This window comes from Macaca fascicularis, chromosome 9 (assembly GCF_037993035.2).
Source record: "Macaca fascicularis isolate 582-1 chromosome 9, T2T-MFA8v1.1".
Taxonomy (NCBI): domain Eukaryota; kingdom Metazoa; phylum Chordata; class Mammalia; order Primates; family Cercopithecidae; genus Macaca; species Macaca fascicularis.
The window spans coordinates 117,837,850-117,861,717 of record NC_088383.1 but is presented as its reverse complement, the minus strand read 5'-3'; the positions used below and the strand labels follow the sequence as shown (position 1 = coordinate 117,861,717).

At 37.1% G+C, this 23,868-nt stretch overlaps 1 long non-coding RNA gene across 1 annotated transcript in view; it reads right to left on the bottom strand.

Moving 5' to 3' along the window:
- LOC135964973 (uncharacterized) overlaps positions 1-23,868 on the bottom strand; it is a 134,315-nt gene that overhangs the window by 64,685 nt on the left and 45,762 nt on the right. Inside the window, exon 3 of the long non-coding RNA XR_010577707.1 lies at positions 13,428-13,478. This is a non-coding gene — a long non-coding RNA (uncharacterized lncRNA). The remainder of the gene's footprint in view (positions 1-13,427; positions 13,479-23,868) is intronic.

Here is a 23,868-nt window from a genome sequence, read left to right as displayed (position 1 = left end):
ACACAGTATTGGACATTCAGGCCAGGGCAATCAGGCGAGATAAATAAATAAAGGGTATTCAAATAGGAAGAAGGAAGTCAAATTGTCTCTGTTTGCAGACATCATCTAAAAAAACCCATAGTTTCAACCCAAAATCTTCTGAAGCTGATAAGCAACATCAGCAAACTCTCAGGAAATGAAATTAGTGTGCAAAAATCACAAGCATTCCTATATATCAACAGTAGACAAGCAGTAAGCCAAATCATAAATGAACTCTCATTCACAATTACTACAAACAGAATAAAATACCTAGGAATAGAGCTAACAAGGGAAGCGAAAGACCTTTTCAGGGAGAACAACAAACCACTGCTCAAGGAAATAAGCAAGGGCACAAACAAATGGAAGTGCATTTCATGTTCATGAATAGGAAGAATCAGTATTGTGAGAATGGCCATGCTGCCAAAAGCAATCTATAGATTCAGTGGTATTCCCATTAAAATACCATTAACATTCTCCAGATAATTAGAAAAAAGTATTTTAAAATTCATATGCAACCAAAACAGAGCTCATATAGCCAAGACAATACTAAGCAAAAAGAACAAAGCTGGAGGCATCACCTTACCTTACTTCAAACTATACTACAAGACTATAGTAACCAAAACAGCATGGTACTGGTACAAAAACAGAAACCTAAACCAATGGAACAGAATAGAGTTCTCAGAAATAAGACCACACATCTACATTATAATCTTTAACAAACATAACAAAAGCAATGGAGAAAGGATTGCTATTTAATAAATAGTGCCAGTAGAACTGGCTAACCATATGCAGAAAATTGAAACTGGGCCCTTTCCTAACACCATATACAGAAATCAACTCATGATGGATTAAAGACTTAAATGTAAAACTGAAAATTATAAAAACCCTGGAAGAAAATCTAGGTAGTACCATTCAGGTTATAGGCACAGGCAAAGATTTCGTGACAGAAACATCAAAAGCAATTGCAACAAAAGCAAAAATTGACAAATGGGATCAAATGAAAGAGTTTCTGCACAGCAAAAGAAATGATCATCAGAGTGAACAGACAACCTACAGAATAGGAGAAAAAATTTGCAGTCTATCAATTCAACAAAGGTCTAATATCCAGAGTCTATCAGGAACTTAAACAAATTTACAAAAAGAAACCAACCCCATCAAGAAGTTGGCAAAGGACATGAACAGACACTTTGCAAAAGAAGACATTGATGCAGCCAACAAACATATGTAAAAGAGCTCAACATCACTGATTATGAGAGAAATGCAAGTCAAAATCACAATGAGATACCATCTCATGTCAATCAGAATGGCAGTTATTAAAAAGTCAAGAAACTACAGATACTGGTGAGGCTGTGGAGAAATGGGAATGCTTTAACACTGTTGGTGGGGATGTAAATTAGTTCAACCATTGTGGAAGACAGTGTGGAAATTCCTCAAAGATCTAGAACCAGAAATACCATTCGACCTAGCAATCCCATTACTGGGTATATACCCAAAGGAATATAAATCATTCTATTGTAAGGACACATGCATGCAAATGTTCATTGCAGCACTGTTCACAATAGCAAAGACATGGAATCAACCTAAATTCCCATAAATGATAGACTGGATAAAGGAAATGTGGTATATATGTACCGTGAAATACTTTGCAGCCATAAAAAGGAATGAGATCATATCCTTTGCAGAGACATGGATGGATCTAGAAGCCATTATCCTCAGCAAAATAACATTCAAACAGAAAACCAAACAACGCATGTTCTCACTTATAAGTGGGAACTGAACAATGAGAACACTTGGACACAGGGAGGGGAACAACACACACTGGGGCCTGTTGGGGAGGGCAGGGGCAGGGAGAGCATCATTATAAAAAGCTAATGCATGTGGGGCTTAATATGTAGATTATCAATTGATAGGTGCAACAAACCACCAGGGCACATATTTACCTATGTAACAAATCTGCACATCCTGCAAATGTATCCCGGAACTTAAAACAAAATTAAAAAGCAGTAAAAAAAGAAAAAGAAATCAACCCAACAAGGCAGGTTAGTAAGATGAGCAACACTTGAATGAAAGTGTTAATATATGGTGCATTTCCAGTTTTTTTATCTTTTAACCTAAAGGTGGGTCATGATTCATGTGAGAGGATCAACTAAAACTTCAATGCAATTCCTGAAATTTTTCTGACCTGAAGAACGAGAGGAAGAATTTGGAACAACCTTAACTTATAACCACTAGAAAATGAGGGGAGAATCCCAGGGACAAGACAATCAGAGAAAGAACAAAAACGATTGCCTAAGTGTCCATTTCTGAAACATGCAAATGTTTAGCAAACTGCAAATAGCCAAGCTAAGGATAAAAACTTAGCTGAGATTTTAGCTGCCCCAAAGACATTTTGAGGTTCAGTCTAACTGACTTACTGTGTATTATACACACACACATTCCATTTAAAGGCACTTAAAATAATAAACGTATAATATTCACAATGTGTATAATGTGATATAGAATTACTCCGCATGTGAAGAAAGAGAAAAATGTGCCCCATTCTCAAAAGGAAAGATAATCAATATATAGTGACCTTAAGATGACAGAGATGTTGGAATTAGCCAACAGGGATTTTATAAAATGTTATTATAAATATATTCAGTGAAATGAAAGACAATATTAATTTAATAGATGAAAAGTAAGGAAATATCAGCAAACAGAAAGTGCATAAAAGAGCCCAATAACACTTAGAACTGAAAAATTTAGTAATATGAAATTAAGGCTGAAAGACTTGCTTAATTTCATAAAGGATATTAAAAAGGAGTCAAAAATCAAGAACACAAAACAATAGAAATTATCCATGCCACAAATATGAAAGGAAATAAAAATAACCCATAAAAGTCAAAGACTTACAATCCTGTAAGAAAATATCAAATTATTTAACGTATATGTGATCTGGATCCTGAGGAAGAAGAGTGAGAAAAATAAGTAAAATGTATTCAAAGAAATATCTGAAAACATCACAAATCGCAGAAACATAAATTTACAGATTCACCAAAACATCATGATAGATCTGCTGAAAAACAAGCAAAATCTTGAAAACAGCCAGACAAAAAAATGATACATTATATAAACAATGATTTGAAGAATGTTTTAAAACCTCTCATTAGAAACTATAGAGTCCAGGTAATGATGCAACAGTCACTTGAAAGTTGTGTGTGTGTATGTGTGTTGGTGCTCATGTGTGCATGCATGCACGTGTTTGTGGGGACAGAGTAGATACTGTCAGATTTGTATATCTGGCAAAATGTGGAAACTGTGCAACCCCTGAGATCCTTTAACTCTCCAGTCTTTCCCATCTTACAATGAGATAAATATCCAAGTCAATGTTATAGCAGGTTTTAGCATCCTATGTATTCTACAGTAATAAGAGAAGTAAATATATTCTGTCATATTACATTTATATAGAGTGGTACAATATTGACTCAGAAATCTGTGAAGACTTAAAAATACTTTTTGTATGTCCCAGAGAAAATTACCTTTAAAAAGAGTACAAATGGACATGAATAAAAATCAACGAATTAAAATGAAATTCTAACATGTCTTCAAATAATACAAAAGAGGTAAGAAAGGAATAGTAAGATAAGAAACAATAAGAAAACAATAAATCAAAGCAATATTCATACATTCCACAAGATAAAAATTGCATTAAGTGGAGTAGCGTATGCAATCCATAAAAATCACAGAGATTATTAGAATGATGGAAAAGTAAGAACAAACTCTGTATTGTCTATTAGGGATATCTTTAAATATTCAGACACAAATAGGCAGAAAATAGAATATTATACCATGTAAATGACAATCAAAATAAATCTGAAGAGCCTACATTAATAGCAAGTCAAACAGGCATCAAAACAAAGGGTATTAGCAGAGCTATTTCATAATGTCAAAGTATGAATTAGGAATAAAATCATAAAGGTACATGTGCTTAATAGCAAAATTATATGAGGCAAAAACTGACAGATTTGAAGAAAAAATAAACATTTAAAATCTCAAATGAAAATTTGATCTCACTGTCAGTTATATACATAATAACTACAACAAAAAGAAAAAAACAGACATAGATAATCTGAGCAATACCATCAACTACTTTTAAGTAATTAATGTTTATAGAATACTGCACTCAAATGCCAGACAAATAAATATACCATCTCAGATATCTCAGTAGTCATTGGTTTCTCTATTTTAATAGTTTCCATTTATCTCCTGAATTTTCATATATGACTATACATAATGATCTTATTATCCTTTAACTATTTTAACATACTAGTAATAGCTGTTTAAAACTTCTTATCTGCTAATTCCAATGTCTAGATCATCTCTGAGCATTTTTTATCCTTATTTTCATTTCTCTTGGTTTATGTGTCACACTTTATTGCTTTTTCATATGTTTAATTTATATTGGAAATTGTAGATGTTGCATTGCTGAGAGTCTGCTTGCTTGCTTCTATTAAAAAGTGTTTTTTTCAGGCAGTTATTTAAATTTTAGCAGATCAGCTTGCCCTATCTAAGCTTGGTCTTAGGTTTTATTGTGTTGGAGCTAAATAGTCCTGACCTAGAGCTAGAGTAGCCCTGCTCTTTAAGGTCTGGCTTTTTGGATTTTTAACGTATTTATTGGGATGGGAAGTAAGATTTATCTGCTCTGATAGCCAATATCCATCAACATTGTACTGTCTCTCAGTCCACAGTAGCTTTTTTTCTGCCAGGCTTCCTTGGTTCTCACTTGCACATATGCAGCTAATTACTAGGTCAAAGTCTTAAGGGAACTCTTATTTAAGTTTCTCAAGGTCCTTGGCAATTAAGTTTCCTTGTCTGTGTAACCTTGCCCAGAAAATGCAAATAGCCTCAGCAGCTCCATACATCATTTCTGTTTCTTCCATTCATTGAGACCAAAATGAATGAAGGGAAGCTCTATGTTTGGCATTCACTTCTCTGGGTGTATAAAGTGTCTTAAGTCGTGGAAAATACAGAGCTCACCTCATTTGTTTCCTTTGCTCATGGATTAGAGTCCTATGCTTTATCTTACTCAACATCTAAAAAGGGTTGCTTCGTAGTTGGTCTGGTTTTGCAGTTATTTAAAGAAAGAGGTTACATGTGCCATCTGTTGCTCTATCATGCCTGTCACTGGAATCCAGATGAGCAATTTAAAAGGAAGTATGAATAAGTAAGGTTAAAAATAAAATAAAATTTGTATTAAATATGTATCAACTTTTCATTGGTTGAGGAAGAAAAAAATATGACATGTTAAAATGATATATTACAAGTAAGTACAAATAATCATATATTTTCTTACCCTTGTCATGCTTATGCCTATTGTCTTTTTATAACCATTGTTCTAGTAATGTATAGTAATGATGTGGAACTAATGATTAAGCTAGTGAGAGCTGACAAACTTACATATGTAAAATAATAACTAAATGAAAAACTCTCTATGATATGGAGAACATTTTATTTTTTCATTTTTTATGGTGTAATATATCATGGAATGTCATTGGGTATTAGTGCTTTGTTTTATGGGTAAGGTTGAGGAAATCTGTCAGAAAAAGACATTCAATCAAATAGCCCATCATTGAAGAACATAAGGCAATGGAGGACAGTGAAGGAAAATTTCTAAATTGACTATGCTATTGTGACAAAAGTTCTGTTCCCTGAGGATTATGCTTCTTGGTTTAAATTTCTGAAATTCACAAAACACATCAGCCTGTGTATTCAAGGTCAAAAATAAGAAAAATAAAAGGAACTTATTAAATGATATTATGGGCCAACTTCATGGTAGCATTTTGATAGAAAGTAGACATTTCCACCATTCCTCTATACAAGGGCATGCTCTATGTAAGACATGAGGGTTCGATTTCACAACTCCTCAAATCCCTTTCAGAGCTAAATTCTGAGACTTAGTGATATTGTGGACCAAAATATGACCCACCCCCATATCATATCAATTTTATGCATTAAATTTCTGATATAAAATGATTATTCTAGAGACCTATTTTGCAAACATTAGCCTTGTTTTATGATACCACCCATCTTATCTTTACCTTCACTTCTCTTCAATCTTTCACGTATTTCAATGGTTGTTGAGCACTTACTCTCTTTTTCAAGGCCCTAATGATGCTCAAGAATAAATCATATTTCTGTATACCCTGACTTGAAAGAACCACGATCTGGTCCCACATTTTTTACCTTCTTTCTACCCAAACTCTCTGAAAGTTACATAAATGCCAATCGCTTGCAATAAACTCGTATTCCAGCACAAAGGCAGCATCTTTGAATCCTCACAGGACAGGTCTGAGTTTTCCTAAGGGCTCAGATTAAGTAGAAGCACCAACAATAGCAAACGATGCCTGAATATTTCAATATGTGTAGTCAGAGATATGAGTTTTCCCACAATATAGTCTGGAGACCAAAGAATACTTGGAAATGCAGTTTCCTATAAACTCTTCACCATCAAATTCTGATTTAATTTCAGTAACTCTGGGTGGAGCCTGGGAATCTGATTTTTAAAATAAGTTTACTAGGTGCTTTTACTCAGGTATTGTATTAGTCTGTTTTCACACTGCTATAAAGATACTACCTGAGACTCAGTAATTTATAAAAGAAAGAGGTTTAATTGATAGTTCTCCAGGGCTGAGGAGGCCTTAGGAAACATAACTATGGTAGAAGGGGAAGCAGGCACCTTCTTTACAAGGTGGCAGGAGAGAAGTAAGTGAGGGCACAGGAAAAACTACTATTTATAAAAACATCGGATCTCATGAGAATTCACTCAGTATCATGAGGACAGCATGGGGGAACCACCCCCATAATCCAATCACTTCCTCCTAACAGTTCTCTCCCTCAACACCTGGGAATTACAATTCAAGATGAGATTTGGGTGGAGTCACAAAGCCTAACCGTATCAGGTATGTTATGCCAAAATTTGAAAAAAAGAAAAAAAAATACGTATATATAATTTGTTCTCTGGTGTGTGTTAGTGTGCTTGTGTTTGCATTAAAAACATTACGCAGACCAGTAATGTGAAAAGGCATACATTATCAAAATAAATGGTATGTAATTTCTACTTAATTTCTTATATTATAAATACTTTATCTTAGTTATTGTAATGTTTCAGATCATTTTATTCTCTTGAAGCATTTTTACATCTGATTTTCACCATTTCATGTGATCCAAATGAGAACATAGGTACCATGCTGATTTAAAGTTGGAGTAATTGAGGACCAGCAATGTTAGAATTGCTTGTCTAAGCCAGTTGGGGTTGGTACTGCTAATCATGGCTCTGAGACCAAGACTATAGTTCATCTCAGTCTCCTTGGGGGATGGGTCTGCCAGTCACAGGGTGTCTAAAGAGCCTCCAGCTCCAACACATGCACACAGACTTGAAACAGTACATCCTATTCTTTGATGTCTGTAGCCAAATGTAAGCCAGTTTAGCTTTGGGGCAGGCTTTTGTGAGCCTCTTCATTGTTCTTTTTGGAGTTAATCACTCTTCTAAAGAAAACTGGAATTACTCCCTCAATGTAATTCTTTCAATCTGCCCAGATTTCAGGTCTGGTTTCTACTCCTCTGTTGAACACTTAGCACACTGATACTTTAGGTCACAGGATGAGGACCTTATTAGTTAAGACACCCAGAAGTTACCTAATCTAAACAACTCATTTCCTCACAGAAGAAGCCAGTGGCAGAAAATGTACAGCCTAAAAGGCTAGGCCAGTGGCCATTTAGAAACAGAGCCAAGGCCAAGGTGTACATCTCTTGTGCCACCACATTACGATAGAAGGAACCCAGACATGAAAAGCATAGCTGTCTTCGAGTTCAGCATCTTCAGCATACAGATCCTATAATCTCAGCAACTCACCTAACCCCTCAGAGTCTCAGTTTTGTGGACTGTGAAAAGGGAATAATGACAAATATTTTCTGAGGCAGTTGGCTGAATTTAAGATAACATTTGTCAGCAATGGGTACTCTGTGAATGCTGGTTCCCTTCCCTTTGTGTAGACCAACTTTGGATTGACTCTTTACCTATCTAGTTCGACAGCAGTGATCCTGCTTTTTACCAAATGGTATACTATCTTTTTAAAGGTACTCTGACATTTTTAAGGCAATGCACTACTGCCTGTGAATCTAGTTCAAGTATTTCAAAAAATTGAGACATTATGCCCAATGAACCCAACTGACTTCAGCCGCTACCTCAGTGGCCCGATGACACCCTGAGATCGAGGGTCTGAGAGGAGGTGCAGCTTCACCTCCTGCCGATGGAGATGGAGTTCAGCCAGCATCAAGTCCTCCTGGGCCATAAGTCTTACTCCTTCCTCCAAGGAGGCACCCATTACCCTCTCAAGATCATTTTGGCCCTGTCAAAAGAATACATGAAGGAGATAAGATAGATAGTGAACATGTGCATAACGGTGGTGATTCTAATAGGACTCAAGGCCCATTTTCCCTGCTGTTCTTCTATAGAAAATGAGAGGTGTCTTTCTTAACAAAAGACAAAAAAGAGTCTCTAAATTTTTTCTGAATCTATTCCAAAGGCTTCTTATCTACATGATAAGTGCCAATCACATGAAAATAGTATGATTTGAAAATATCAAATATTCCACTCCATCTCTCTTAAATTTCTGGAAATGAGCTATTTGCCTACATTTTGAAGATCATCATACCTGGCAGTGATTGCTTATTTTTATTTGTTTGCTTATTTGTTTTAGTCTGAGTGGTATGTTAGTAGAACACTTGACTGCAGTTAAATGATTTACTCACCATCCCTCAAACCATACTGCTGGAGGAAGCTGTAAAAAATCACATCGTCTCTCCCAGAATTTATACAGAAGTGAAAACATTTTAGGGGATGCCGAAACCAGAGAGAGATTTGCTGCAGAAAGAAAATAGAAAAGGAAGTTATCCTCTGCTCTACAGCTCAGATTGCATTTCCTGAGTTGGACATTCAGCTCAGAAAGAGAAAATGCACAGCCATACACTTACCAGTGACACCCATCATAGGGCAGAAATCCCAAGCAAAGGGCTCGTGCTGCTGCATATTCATGGATGCAAATCAGGCCCCAAGGCTATAGCACTTGGCTCTGAGATTTCAAATCTGGGTATTAACAGGGATTCCTTCAAGTTTCTATGAATATTAACCAGGAGGGGTACGTCAAACATGTGGTGAGTGCATGTAGAAACTTTTATTCCAGTCAATTTGAAAAATTAAGCTTTGGTTAGAAAAATGTTCCACCTTCCCATTTAGCCCCTTTGTGATGTAGGGTGGTTCAGGGCTTTGGTTTTGAAAGAGAACTGGGGAGCACTGGGCCATGGACTTTCAGAGTCACAAAGCAAACCCCATACTGTAAGCCCCAAAGGGCCGGGTAGGAATCTGGATTGTTACTATCATATTCCCAGCTGTTAGCACAGTGTCTACACTAATACCTAATACCTACACTAATACCTAATACAGTGGCTCCCTGTATTAGGTATTTATTGCTGCATAACAAGTTACTCCAACATTTAGAGACTTAAAATTACATTTATTATCTCACAATTTCTGTACATTAGATACCTTATCACAAACACAAAATATAGGTACTATTCACGAACAGCCCTAGGCATAGAATTGAATATGCACCATCCCATTAAAACCCTCATGTCGGTCCTATGGTCTGAGGTGGTCACTATTATTTGTCCTCCTTATAGGGAAGGAACCTGGGGCTTGGAGAACTGAGTGTCTCCACAAGTCACAGTGCTAATCCCAGTTCAACCTGGTATTCAAGCTCTGGCAATGTGACTCTAAAGTGTATACATTTAGCCACAGTCTCACTATTGCTTTCCTAAAATAAAATCTTTCAAGTCTCAGTCTGGAGGAATGTCTGCAGGTATTTGGGCTCTATAGGCATGGCTTAGCTGGGTCCTCCAGCTCTGAATCTTCATACAGTCACTGTACATTCAAGGCTTGACTAGGGGGAAAGTACTTCCTTGCCCACTCACATAGCTGTTGGTAGGATTCAATTTCTCAGGAGCTATTGGCAAGAGGACTTGTGGATCTCTCCACAGAGCACTTTGCAGCAGGGCAACTTGCTTCATCAGAGAGAGAGCAAGAGGTCAAGGGAGAGCGTGCCAGCAAGACGAAAAGCCCAGTCACATGGCTGGTATACAATTAAGCATCTTGTCTACAGTTGTACAAACTCATCAAATTGAAGACTCAGGACCAGTTTTTTTAAAAGGCTGACATGAGACCTCTCTGTAATATCTTAATACATTTTCTGTAAATCAAAAACTATTCTAAAAGGGTTTATTAAAACCTTATGTAAAAGAGTTTCAGTGGAGATTTCAAAAGTAATAGCAAAGATTCTAGAAATGTGGCAGGGACATTTTTCAATCTTATTGAATCTTCATGTAAAACTAGCCAGAAAATCTAGATTGAAGAACTAAAAACCTTTGGATCACATTTACGACCAAACTAGGTGATAAGATTATTCACAAAGCCCAAAATAGAGGTATTAATCAAAAACACGAAGTACAGGTACTAATCATGAGCAGCCTTTGGCATAGAATTGAATATGCAACATCCCATTAGAACCTTCACCTCAGCCCTATGAGGTGGGTAATAGTATTTGTCCTCCTTATAAAGAAGGAATCCATGGTTTAGAGGGCTGAGTGTCTTCACAAGTCACATGCTAATCAGAGTTCAACCTGGTATTCAAACTTAGGCCATGTGACTACATATTACAAAAGTTGAGCCATGATCTCTTCTTTTGTGTTCCTAAAATCTCTCAAGTCTGGAGGAATGTGTGCAGGTATTTGAAAACAGAAACATACATGGGCTGTTTAAAAAGCCTCAGTAAACTCAGATTACTTTGATGCTAGGAGCTAAAAGCCAGAGAATTGCTCTCAAGACTGAATACTATTTTCTTCTTCCCATTTTTTTTCTTTTTTTCCTTTTTTTTTTTTTTTTTCTCATCAAGAATGATGTCTGACTTTGGGAGCCTGAGGGAGGAAAATTGTTTGAGCCTAGGAATTTGAAACGAGCCTGGGCAACATATGGAGACCGATCTCTACAAAAATAAATTTTTAAAAAATTAGTTGAGCTTGGTGGTGTACACCTGTGGTCCTAGCTACTTGGAAGGATGAGGTGGGAGGCTGAGGTAGGAGAACCACTTGCACCAGGAAGTTGAGGCTGCAGTAAGTGGTGATCACACCACTGTACTCCAGCCTGGGTGACAGAGCAGGACCCTGTCTGGAAAAAAAATCTGGAACATTTGTGTTTTTTCTGTTGAGTTTGGAATTTGAGTTATCATACAGCTTCTGGTGCCCAGTATTCTAACATCAGGCCACTGGACTATTTTTATTTCAGCCCACGTTTGAGAGAATAAGATAATGGTAATGTAAAGATGGCTGACTTTATTTCTTCTTAAAGAATATTATACTTTTGACTATTTGTGGAATTTTGAATATTTAGCAAAATTTGTTTTTGGAAGTCCTACCACTTCTTAATGTACTGAGTCTTCTTCATCATCAGCCGGGCTTCCATGTTCCCCAGAAATCTCCTCTCATCTCTAGTATCCTGATTCACATGGAGATATTACTAACTTACTGTTTTACCCATTTAATATGTACCAAGTGCCAGGCACTATATTAATATCTTCTCATATTATCTTTTATTCTTTACTTCAGTCTTACATAGTAGAAATTTTTGCTCCACTTGAATAATAAACTATGGGTCAGAGAAAGTTATACTATGTCCCATAGGATTCAAAATCTTGTCTGTTTAGTTCTTAGGATTCCAAAAAATCACTTTTACTTAGTGGAGGACATGTGTAGTTCTTGGCTGTAGGCACAAAAGACTGATCCTGATGGAGGATTATCGGGCATCTCCCCTCACTACCCTCCCGTATGAGTTGAGTGTTTTTGAGTATTGGATGTGCCATTCACTCTTACTGAGAGAACAGCTTTGTATCAGAGACTCAGACACTCTTCAGGACTAGTTCTTTTTTTGGGAAGGATTAGCCACCTCCCTTCTACCAGACTTACAAGGAATCCCTAAGACAGAATCAAGATGTCCTATGTGAGGAAGAAGGGAAGACCATTTTATTCAGAGCTTAATGTACTTTAGGCCATTTGCTAACCATTTTCAGACCTATCTCACAGGAATCTTATTCCTATTTTCCTTTATTGTGCTTAAACATTTATAGAGGTTGGGATAAAGTATGTGGGTTGAATAAATAAAAACAAGATAATGCAGTAGTGCAATATTAAACATTCTTGGCTTTTTCATGATTATCAATACTAAATTGAAGCTTTTCCTGAACTTGATAACTGTGAAACTTTTTAACATCGGCCAAACCTGGAAGTAAAAGCATTGTTTCTGACTTGTCTTTTAGATGATACTTTTAAACAAATTTTCAGTGTTTACTTAAGGCACTCTTTTTATCTGTCTTGTCCCCCTTGCTTTGAAGATAAGAATTATATGGTTCTGAGTTCTTTTATTTCCACCTTTCCTGGAAGGTATAGAAAGAACACAGGGGGACTAAGCACTTGTCACAGTATCCTGGAGTTTGAGTCACTCAGCAATTTTGTAAGGAAGATCTCTCAAACAAGATCAGGGATTGCAAATAATGACTCCCTCCTATTTCTAACTTGGAATGCATTAATTATTTCTAACCTCCATGTACAACACAATTTGGGGAGGTCTGTGTCACTTTTTAGAAGTTCTACAACTCAGAGCTTCAGATGGTTACCATCTGTAGCATTGCGTCAGATTGAATGAATTCCTCTCAGACAAATTTCAAATCCATTAAGTTCTGGGGAAAATCATTCAAAGGGCCTTAAGATTAACTGATTTTCTTGTCTTTGAAGGAAACAAGTGAACATTTAAACAGAAGGACTTCAGCCAGTTATAATCCACAAATCTGTCAGCAAAATGTATCTAGCATGTTCATAAAATTAGATGGGACTTTTTCCTCATTTAATGTCATTTTCAATTATGCACTCTGCGTTATATAGAGATAAACTGTTTCTTGGTGGGTAGCCTATCTTTGGAAGTCTGGGACATGTTTTCTTCGCTTGTCAACTGGCTTCTGATTTGGTGCTTAGGGTGACATTTAGTCAGATATCAGGTTAAAAAATTAATACAAAATAGGTAAGTGCAAACCAATTTCCATTATAACCAATGAGAAGTAATTCATTCTTTCGACAGCTCACTGATCTGTACTGATTTTCCTAACTGGCTGAAACACTTTGTGATTCCTCTTTTTAAAATTTTTATCCAAGCTACTCTTCCAGTTATGTAACCTTCTCTGAGGGAAAACATTAGTTTCAACTTCCTTAAATGAATCTATGTTGTTTTCCTGATATAAATCACCCACAAAAACATGATAATCGCTACTTACCTCGTATCTCATATTGAGAGTCACCATGCACCATTATTGAAGAGGACAGAGCTGAAAAAGTAAATTGGGACTGAAATCCAGTCTATACCCAGCTTGACAAATTGTCCAGCAAGAAAAAAATGCAAAATTTTTTCAAACTGATGGCAGAAATTGTATTGGAAGCTGCATGGACACTATTATATCAGGTCTATTCCAAATCTATGTAAGTTAGATGTCACTATCTCAGTTTCACAGATGCAGAAACTGATTCTCCAAGAAGTAAACTAGTTCTCTCAGGATAACACAGTAAGTGGAGGAGTCAGATTTAAACTGTGGTCTGCAGCGCTGTCCAGTCCCTGCTTATTTCCCCTGAGCCATGAGGCTCCTACTGCATTAGTGATAGACCTACCTAGGAAAAGGCACTGTCTTCACTGAGCTGGACTACATTCAAAATGGCTGTCCCATGACCCTTCCAGTGGTTACGATGCTTTTGCTTATAGTTTATCTGGGTCATTCTCATAACATTGGCCAGTATGGATGTGGAAATTTAGAGGAAAAAAAGCAAATTTGTGTTCAGTTGGTTCCTCCAGCTCTTTGCTTGCAGAATGAACATAAGGTTTCTCTCCTAGTTAGGTTCATTTTTGTGGTAAGAAAGACAAGCTCAAATAAAAGGGACAGTGGGAGGGATCATTATACAGCCACAGAGAGTTTGCAGGACACTCTGAAAACAGCTCAACACTAGGCCTTAGGAAGATCAAGAATCAAATATCTAGAAGGGAGTTCTGCTTCGTGGTACTCTCTCCATTTCACCTTTCCCTGTCTTCTCTGGGTTAACTCTGCACATGTACTCTTTCTTCTTTGTTTCTCCTCATTCCCTTTTTCCTAGATTCTACTCATTTGTAACTCTATGTGCATCTAGGCTGGAAATGGCAGCCTCAGCTTCAAGATTACATGACTTTGAAACCCCAACATCTGAAATTGCCATCTGTGTCTTCCAGTTCATATTCCCAAACTATGAGTCTCTTTGCCGTTGCTTTTCTTTCCAAGACATTTTATGGATGGTCCACCCATAGTTAGAAGTCCGTCTCTAAGCCAATTAACGTATTCAAAGTGAACTGACTGAGTTATGTTAAAATCATCATTCTGTAGGAGCTGTGAGTGGGAGGAGCCCTCTGTTAGGTGCATAAATAGTAGGTACCAAAGTTAATCTCAAATGTGTCACAACTACTCTGGCACCAAATTGTGCTTGTCCTCAGATAGTCAACTACTTGGTAAGGAGCACTAATAGACCTGAAGTACAGCCAGGGGCCTAATAGTCATAGTCTTTTTCCAAGGAAGAGGTTGTTATGATAAAAATAAATGAGCCCAGCAGTAAGAGGAAGAGGAGGAAGTAATGGTTAGAATTCTAAAAAAAATAAATAAATAATAATTGGCTCTTTATATTTTCTTGTGTCTTTTCTCCTACCATCACTGAAGCCCAATGACTGGAGGAACTATTAGTTTTCTGCAAAAGTAATTGCATTTTTTTTGCCATGAAAGGAATGACAAAAACCACAGTTGCTTTTGCATCAACCTAGTCTCTAAAAACTCACCTGAGTTGCATGTATGCCAGCGAAGAATTAATTCCAAGGTCTAATTTTCACCATTTGCTTTAAATTCCTCCTTTCATCTGTTTCCCTTGGTTGCACACACCTTGGACTTCAAGGGAAGGTATTCTCTTGCTTAGCCCTGTCTAGATTGACAAATTTCAGTTCATCCTCTTGGCTCTGGCGTAATACTTTCTTAAGATGTTGCTTCCAATACACACCATGTGCTTCACCTAGGCATTCTCCGCCTTGCCTTTTATCTTATCTTTATTTATTAGTAATAACTGTGATGGATAATATTTATTGATCATTCACTATAGATGCTGTCTTATGCCTTTTCATTGTCTTATCTAATTTAACTGTCACAAAACTATATATGGTAGCTAATACCATTATCTTTTTTCTATAGAAAAGGAGATAAAATTTCAGAGAGATTGAATATTTTACCTAAGAAAACACAGTGACCAAGATGAATATAAACCTAGGTGTGATGAATTTTGGGGCATATACTCAAAACAATGAATGATTAACACCTACCACTGATTGAGTTTTCTGTGTGTGCATGATGAAGCTATGTCTAAGATGTGTCTCTTCCTTTAAAACATAAGTTTTAATGGGCAGAAACCTTAAAATATACCTCTGGTGTCCTCATAATGCAGACCTAGTTGCAAACACCAATTAAACTCTCAAATTCTAATTGTTTGTCTAAAGCATGCTTTAGCTATCAGAATTGTCCCAGGCAAGTTACAATAACATCAATTTCTTCTACTTAATTTCAGATTAGCATTCTGAGAATAAAAATATTGAAAGTTGTTATTCTGAATTTTGTACCCCAAAGATGGATACTACCTGGCAATCATGAGTCACTATCATTATCTTAAACAGCTCTTTCTGAAGTAATTAGAATTATTAGAGTCAAGACATGTGATTATATGATTCATTGGTCTGTTCCTGTGATCAGTTTGCGTAATATAATTCTAAAATTGTCCCTAAAAACATTGCTGCATTCTTCCCTTCCTCCACTCGTTAATGGATCACTATATGGTAAGAAATGAATTGTTGCATATCCCACACGCAAAGCCTGTGCTATGAAACTGCCTTTGTTATAGGCCGGCTTTAACACAATATTGTCATTATTGGCTAATAAAGATTGTAAAGTACCCTTCATCACCTCTGCTCTGCTTCCTCATCTTCCCAACAAGGCGATCTGCAAAATATTCAGAACACTGTGTTCCCTAGTCACTGAAATAGGTAAAAAGGGGATATAAGAAGGGCTTTAGTCCATGTTCCATATAAGCAAACTTAGTCTGCTCATATTCCACATTTAGCCATTACTTATGTCTTAGAAGAGGACTTTAGGATTACCTTACTTTCTCCACCCCCATGTAAGCAAAACAAAACAAAATACATATTGTTTGTGCATCTAAACAGGCACACACCATACACACACACACACACACACACACACACACACACACACACACATACTCTCTCTCTCTCCTTTGATTCTAATTCACAAGATGTGGGTATAAGCAGGAGATGACCCAGACAGAAAGGATCAACACTCCTGTTACTGCCCAGCAGGTTCTCCTTGCCCACTGCCTAGACAGAGCTGATTTATCAAGACAGGAAGTTGTAATTGAGAAGGAGTTTAATTCATATAGAGTCAACTGTATGCGAGACTGAGTTTTATTATTATTCAAATCAGTCTCCCTGAAAATTTGAGGATGGCTTTTTAAAGAATAATTTGGTGAGTAGGGGTTGGGAAAGGGGGTGTGCCGACTGGTCAGGACAAAAATGAAATCATAGAGAGTTAAAGCTATCCTGTTGTGCTGTCAGTCCCTGGGGGGGGTGGCCTCAAGACCAGATGAGCCAGTTTATCCATCTGGGTGGTACATCAGAATCCAGGGTCTGCAAAATATCTTAAGCACTGATCTCAGGTTTTTCAACAGTGACTCCTAAACCACAATTTCTCATCTCATGACTAACTTTTTAGTCCTGAAAAGGCAATCTAGTCCCCAGACAAGAAGAGGGTTTGTTTTTGGAAAAGGCTGTTATTGTCTTTGTTTCAAAGTTATAAATCAAGTTCCTTCCAAAGCTAATATGGCTGACGCCCCAAAATGAACCAGGACAGTTTGGAGGTTAGAAGCAAGAGGGAGTAGGTAAAGTCAGTTCTCTTTCATTGTCATAATTTCCCAGTTATAATTTTTGCAAAAGCAGTTTCATCCTCAGCTTTTAAGTGTCTGAAATGCCTGACTTCTGAGGTCTCTTTTTCTCCATTTGCCCCATTTTCCTTAGCTATTGCAGAAAGAGCACTGGGAGCAAAACAAATTCTGTATCTGTTTCTATTAATTGCCAGGTCTGTGTCCTTGGGCGAATTCTTGACTTTCTCAGAATCTGTTTCCACATCTGTGGAACAGTAGTGACAATAACTGCCAAAGAAAAATTTTGCTGAACAGAATTAAAAAGGCAAAGGAAACTTAATTCAAGACTATTGCATATTGAAATCAATTCTGATGAAACAAGGCCAGAAGAATTCTTAAGTGTTGGGGTGAGCTAGGGGAAGAATACTGAAGGATGTTAGTGGGTAGATTGTTCCATAAGATCAGGCCATCTGTGTTTTCTCATTGGCACTGATCAAAGCCCCCTACCTTTCCATAGAGATGCGATCTAGGGGCACTATCGTCCTTGATGATTACATTTCAAAAGGATGGCTTTCACTTCCTCCAGAAAGATAATCCTGGGTTGTAAAACCAGCAAGAGGTGGGAGAAGATTTCCAACTCAAAGTGGCAGAGAAAGAATTACCAATACCAAGTTTTCTAAATTGAATGCTCAAAGAAAATGTAGGTCAGAGGCCTATAGTTATGAGGCTACCTGTTGAAAGTTTCATCAAGCTTAGGGAAACATTAAGACCTTTTGGTCATAATCAGCCTACCTTTTCTACATGGTTGTTGAGAGGAAAAAATAAGCTAATAAAGATCAAATTCCCCTTAAAGTTTCAAATGTATATGACAATGGGGAGGAGAAAGAAAAAGAGAAAGAGCAAGATAGTTATTATTCTTAGTCACTGAAAATGTCTGGAACATAGGGGGGAAAATATATATATATATACACACACACACACACACACACACACACACCCCCACATATACACAAACATACATATATATACACACACACATATACATGTATGTATAAACATCCATACCTACGTACATAAATGAATGAATAAGCAAAAAAAATATCCCCTTTTATCAAATAAGACCATTTTTCTGAAGAGAGTTATTTTCAGAAAAACAACAGAACAAATAAATCAGGTTACTTTGTTTGGGGACCTCATTTATACAGTGAGCATAGACTGTTCCCTGCTCATATGCTGTTTTCTCTTATATATTTTACTTAGGATCCAACAGATATCTGAGGATAATCCAAAAATTCTTTTTAATTCTGCTGAGGATTTCAAGAGTCAATCCCTACTCTTCTGTGAACTCTCTTCAAAAACAAAATAATTTAATTTAAAGAAAATCCAGCAAGGCTAAATCAATGCACTCTTGGGCCTATGGTAAATAGTTTGGCAGATGAATTTAGTTATTTCCAAATCTGTACATGATGGAGAGGACCTTCAATAAAAATACTGGGTCATCTGGAAGATGTACCCCTGTTCTACATTGATGAATGTTGGTAGATTGGTGAACTAGCTACTGGGTGGTGCTTACAACCACATAATTTAGAGACATATTGTATTAACCCTGGCAAATTCTATTGCGTGCCATATGGGCAAATTATTTTATCATTTGGAGGCTCAGTTTCCCTATCTAGAAAGGTGAAAATGTAATAATAATCACCTCCCAAGATTGTAATGAGAATTAAGTGGGATGCAGTACCTAACACTGCCTAGCCTATAGTAGAGCACCCAAATTAGAGTTATAATGCCTTTGCTGTTATCATTAGCCTACACATTTAGCCTATCATTAGCCTAGTTGATAATAGTGTTGATCTGAAATGCTTAGACTGTTCATATATCTAAGACTCCTAGTTAGCCACCATCTTCCGGACAGCTCTGCAGGTCTCTTTTTCTGCTTGTGATTTTTCCAGAGAAATTGGTCTCAAGGGTTTAAAATTTTCCCAGGGGCTTCCTGAAGGTCAGGGTCTATCTTGTGGGAATGTGTTCTTCTCAATGAGTCGAGGCTAAGCACAAGAATTTGTGGTTTTTAGTAGAATGGAGCTTGGATCAGCAAGATGGAATTTGGTCATAGAGTAACCCAGAAATCCAGTCCTTATAGAGACATCAACCTGACTGATACCGGGTAAGAGATGCCTGTTGTGTGTGCTTTACACAAGAGATTATTTATAACTGATGAAGTTTAAAAACATCCCCATTACTCATTACCCTAATTTAATAAAATACCTTGTCAGTTAAAATAGTGATGCATGAAACAGGTTTTGTTCCTAATATTCATCATCTGCCAAAGTAGATTTGGGAGGACACTAACAATATGAAATGAGTGCCCAAGCATTTTACTTCCTGGTTTATCCAAAACCTGTGGCCTCAGTCAAAGAAGTCAGCATTGACATATCAAGCACTAGCAAATGCAGAAACTCTCCCAGTGAAACGTCTGCAAAGGAGAAAAGAAGCAGCTTCTATGTTCTGGCCTTTTATGATGGAATATACCTGTCCTCACGCTTTTTAGACTTACTCTGTGTGACAAGGCATGAAAAGGGAGGGCAGAGTTTATCTACTTGCTGCTTTAACCTTATTTGAGCGACCACATGACAAAGTTGGGGAGAATAAAATGTTACTGCTTTAGTGGGTGTTCAGTCAAGAAATTTAGCTTAAAGATGGGCCAAGTGACCAGAATTTTCTGGTTGCAAAGATCAGATGTCAACAACATCTGAAGGTTTCTTCAGCATGGATGGTGAAGTCCTCCACAATTTAACTACAGCTTTGTCTTTCCTTGTGGTCCACCTGAGCCCTTTGCTCTGACCATGCCATGTTCACCTTTGACTCCATTCTCACTTTCCTTACTCATCAACTCCTTTCTCCATCTGACTCCGCCCACCCTTGGAGACACTACTTCTGCTCTGACACTGTCTTTAGTTGCCCCAATGCATTAAAGATTATTGACCTTCGCTTCCTTTAAATACTCTATTTAATACTTTAAATAGAGTATTCTTGTAGTTAAATCTTGCAGTAATTAAATATGTAGGCTCAGGAGCCAGCTAGCCTGGGACAGAAGGCTGGCTGTTTCATTTACCGGTGGAGAGGCCTTGGGAAAGTTTCTTCAACTTGGTGTGCATTTTGTCATATATGAAGTAAGGATACTAATAGTACAATAACAGCATCATTGTGAGGACTGAAGAGCTCATATTGTTTTCAAAGCAGTGTCTGACAAAAAGTGATTCTACCTTTATATGGGTATTCTTTTTGGTAAGTGGACTGTACTTCATTTGAAGGCAGGAATTATCATGTACATGTGTTTATATCTTCAAAAACCCTTGGAGTTGGCAGACACTAAAATGAGTATGAATTGGTTTAATTAATTATTACATATAGGCTCTTAGTGATTATGATGTGCTGTGAATTAGCTTTACTTTCTTTTTTTCCTTCATTAACAATCAATATATTTGAGTACATAGCATATTTTAGGATCTGGAAATAGACAAAGGGTCATAGTTCTACCCTCAGGAAAATGGATACATATATCCATAAATAAATGATTGAAATATGGAGAAAACAGTACATTGACATGGTTAAACACAGGAGCCATGGGAGTACAGACAGGGACAGATGACCCAAAGGGATCCCATGGAAGTTTTATATATAACCAACACTTACAACTGTAGTGACATTTCTGACAAAGGCATTCTCCTTTCAGTACCAAGGAATATATGGGTGGTGAAACTAGCTAACCGGAGAGGCACCTTAAGCTTTAAGGGAAAAACCATTTTTGGAGAAGCCTGAGTCAGAATTGACAATATTTCTTGAGACACAAGAAGAGTTCAAGTTAACCCAATTTACTTTGGTATTGTTTTTCTTTGTAAATATTCATTTAAAAAGGCAAGGGGTGAACAGAAATAACCCTTAAGTGTAGAGCTGGTATTCCTTTGGACCTCCACTGCCATGCAAAAGTTTGAAGGTATATTCAGAACTACTTTAGCTGAGTCAAATAGTTTTCTTTGTTGCCAGGTTCAGGCAAGAACCAGGCAGCAAGCCACCTATGACTTAATTACTAGGCCATATTAAACCATGGTAATTTAATTGCAATTAGTGCTATAATAATGTATTTATAAAACGCCAGTATATGCATTTGCGTTTGACAATCCATTTACTTTCAGCCTGGTACTATGTGTGTCCCATTAAATTACAAAGCGCAAGGTCATTAACCTACAATTCTACTTGTGATCATGTTATTAAATTGCATCCTGTCCCTTCTCTGGCTGAGACAAAATTGTTAGATCATTTATCTGTAACTATTTAATTTCCCTCTTATCTTCTGAAAGCTTTTATTGTTGCTAACTAAGCAGGTGTGACCTGTGGGGAAATCACTTGGCACTTCTTTAACATCTGGGCAGGATCCAAAATTTGGTTGGCTTGCTTTAGTGGTCTTATTTTCCTCTTATTTGCTTTTGGTCATTAGTGATTTTGGCAGATCGATACATGTTTTCATGTTCAGAATCATTAGAGTTTTGGGGACATTAAAGAGAACACTTGGCATGTGACCAGGTGTGCCATGTATGTACTATGGAACAAAACACTTCCTCTCTTTCTGAAGCCAAGGTGGCACTTAGTGTTGAGTGTTCAAGGTTCTTTGGCTCAGTGTTATGGATAATGAGTCTGGCATTTGTACTATAGAACTTCCCAGATAGATTCTTTCTCATGGATAAAACCTATCTTTTATCAACACAGAGCACAAGGACTCCTGTTCCAGACCAGCTGTCTTATGTACCTCACTGGGTATGTGTCCCAGAGACTGGATAGTTTAATACAACTTGTGTTCATAAATGAAGAATGAAATAAATAGAAGGGGACTACCATTTGTTTTCCTGTTTTGGATTATTGATTCATACTGAATGTGAAAGACCGTAACTCATGGTCTCTCAAATAATTTCCTGTTAAAATGCTATAAGAGAGAGATTACTGTAAACCCAATTTACAAGAAACTGGGACCCAGAGAGAAAAATTTACTAGTGTAAGTTTGCATAGTTACTAGGTGATATGGTTTGGCTATGTCCTCACTCAGATCTCATCTTGAATTGTAGCTGCCATAATCCCCATGTGTCATGGGAGGGACCCAGTGGGAGGTAATTGAATCATGGGGGTGGGTTTTTCCCAGGCTGTTCTCATGATAGTGAATAAGTCTCATGAGATCTGATTGTTTTATAAAGGGCAGTTCCCCTCACACGCTCTCTTGCTTGCCACCATACAAACTGTGCCTTTGCTCCACCTTCGCCTTCCACCAGGATTGTGAGGCCTCTCCAGCCATGTGGAACTGTGAGCTCATTAAACTCTTTCTTCATAAGTCACCCAGTCTTGGGTATTTCTTCATAGCAGTATGAAAATGGACTAATACACTAGGTAGTAGAGCTAGGATTTATAGTCAGGACTGTAGGACTCCAAAATGCTTTGTGACAAATCACAATTTAGTTATCATCTATTATGTGCAGAACTAACTCTGTTTCCCTGAGTTTAGGTATCTTGTCTAAGGATTAAGCATATTTGGCGTTCATCTTCCTTCTCTTTTTGCTGACCCTCTACTGACCACATTATTACTTGCTAAGATGTTTTACACTGAAGGAAAGAAGGAGCAGACGTAGAAAGTATAAAGCAAATATAGTCAAATTTCAAATACTGGTAACTGTTGATCAACAAAGCATCATGTACATATTTAAGACCCAAATATGAAGGAATGAATGTATGAATGAAGAAAGAAAGGTGTTTTTTATTGAACTCTTCTTCAAATGAATATACTCTCTTTTTTAACAGAGCCATATATATTCATCCCCAGAGTAGTGTTCTTGCTGAAGAATGTCCAGCTTCACCATTGAGATAATAGTTTAGTAGAGGATTGGTAGGGTGGTGGCATTGAAGAGCACTTTGTATAAGTTCGGCTGCCAAGAGTGTGAAGAGAGAAGCAAGTGACAGAGTGAACATGTTTTCAGAATACCTGTCTGCAAGAAAAATACCTCATCTGTGCAGTGTCGTGATCTGTACTTGGAGTTCATTATTGGGCATCAATGATATACTAGAGACTACATCAGGTCCCAAACATACAATGGTGGAAACAGTATACATGATTCATATTCTCTTATGTATGTATTCATATATCTCATGTATATCCAAGTAAAGTCAATGAATAGATTGTAAATTGAGAAAATTCCTTCCAATTCTCTACTTCTCAATGCTTCTCTCCACTGTCCCTTGTGATTGGCAGAACACATCAAGTAAAGGGACTGAGTGATGCTTCAGCTGTATCCAAGGTTATCGGATTTATATTTAGAATCTCATTCCCTCAGCACTTCTTTCAACCCATGAGTTGTGGATTCAAATACAATTTCCATTAGTCCATATTCAAAGAGGCTGACTGAATACTTTGGCTTAAGTGACAGTAACATTTAGAATACCCTCAGGACCTGAAGTGATTGCCAGACTGCAGAAATCTGTGCTGGGGAGAAACAATGCAATTAAAGTTGGTCACACATGATACAGATACTCTTTTTCTGGGTCAAAGAGAATTTTGGTGACATTTTCTTGTGAGTAAATAATTGACAATGAATATATGCAGTCAGATTATATATAGAGGAAAGGGTCAGCTCAATATTTTATCAGATTTTGAATACCTATTGTAGAATGAGATTGGCATCGTGACTTTATTAT